Below are 1,484 nucleotides of genomic sequence, written 5' to 3'. Positions count from 1 at the left end.
GTTTTTATTCATTGAATTTTATGTCTGACAGTGTTGACGTACGCTTAAAGAAGACGACAGTATACTTTATGACGCGTGCTGAAGAAAATGATGTACGACGTAGATGTATTTCGATGATGCAAGCCAGAATCAATTTTTCCATATTGTTAATACTTTTCTGACACATGAATTCTCATTCTTGGTATATTTGCTGTAATCCAGGGTGTGTAACATTCGCGTTCCCGAGGTTCATTACCATATTCCGTCGTTTGCTATACGAAGTTCCTGCATACTTTTACGCAGTTATTATACTGTCACTCCTCTCGACCGGTTATCGTGTTTGAATATTTATTTAGCTGATTATTTTTTTTATCGAGTCCATGGAAATTCGATCGCTATCTCTGGTTATCCTGCGAAATTATCAGCAAAGCCAGAGTAAAGGGAAGGTACGCCGCCTGTGTGTTTTGCTGCTCTCCTCTTCGTATTTTTATTATACGCCAGCCTAGATGCTATGCATGAGAAGCATCCGTGAGCTTGTATGAATTCCCCTATCATGCTACGTTACAATTTGCAATAAATCAATAAATCAAAATTGCAGGGTCAATCAATCAAAATTGATTCACAGCGTTTTCATGTCGCTATGATATTAACTTGTGGTACAGCGCAAATTGTTTAAATATATTCCTCATAGGAGTCGCATTTTGTTAAATTCGGAAAAATGCTAAAAAATGCTATTTAATACAAAATTTAGAACTAAAATGTCATAAAACGAAATTACTCATAGATTGAAATTTTATTTTTAATTCCTTGATCAAATTTACCGAAAAAAGAATAACTTTTTATTTTTATGATTTGTCCTATGTTCCGTCTTCCAAATCAAAATTTTAGTATAAGTTAAAATCAAGTGTTTTAATTTCCTAAACGCAAATGTATGTTCTCTTTCCTTTCAGATTCTTTAAAGCGATGGATGATTTTACGTCAACTTGTGGGGAAGGTGAGTCTGCATTATATCGTACTGGGTCTGTATATCTCACTCTCGTAAAATATCATCAATCTTATGTACCATTATTCTAATACCCTACGTTCCAAATATCTTTCTCGAAATCTTTGTTCGAAAATTGCTTTACGTTTTATAACTGAAAACATTTTAACTCTCGCTTAACGTGACGTGTACGATGTGAGCTAAACAAACTCGTGCATTTATGTTTTTATCACGGAAAATCTAAAACGCAATAAAATATTATTTGAAAAGTTGTACTTATCTGTGTATTTAAAAATACAGATTAATTGATTCATATTATGTAATGACTATGCTAATCATGTTTATATTATGGTGCATGTGCATGTGTAGAATATGAAATCATGGGAACGGTGCTTTCGGATAAAACTATGAAATTGATTTTGACATCGCATCGTGTGAACGGGTTGTTACTCTTTAGTTAAACAGCAGATTTTCAAACCTGATGAACGCGGCTGATTTTAAGTAGTCATGCTTAGGATTAGTC

General features: G+C 33.6%; 1 long non-coding RNA gene across 1 annotated transcript in view; it reads left to right on the top strand.

Moving 5' to 3' along the window:
- Nucleotides 1-919: 919 nt before the first annotated feature.
- LOC108628695 (uncharacterized) overlaps nt 920-1,484 on the top strand; it is a 4,665-nt gene continuing 4,100 nt past the window's right edge. Inside the window, exon 1 of the long non-coding RNA XR_001916805.2 lies at nt 920-973. This is a non-coding gene — a long non-coding RNA (uncharacterized LOC108628695). The remainder of the gene's footprint in view (nt 974-1,484) is intronic.

The sequence above is a fragment of the Ceratina calcarata genome, unplaced genomic scaffold, assembly GCF_001652005.2.
Source record: "Ceratina calcarata isolate Rehan_Ccalc_2016 unplaced genomic scaffold, ASM165200v1 scaffold539.2, whole genome shotgun sequence".
Taxonomy (NCBI): domain Eukaryota; kingdom Metazoa; phylum Arthropoda; class Insecta; order Hymenoptera; family Apidae; genus Ceratina; species Ceratina calcarata.
The sequence above is the reverse complement of the archived record's forward strand: the minus strand, read 5'-3'. Positions and strand labels throughout refer to the sequence as shown.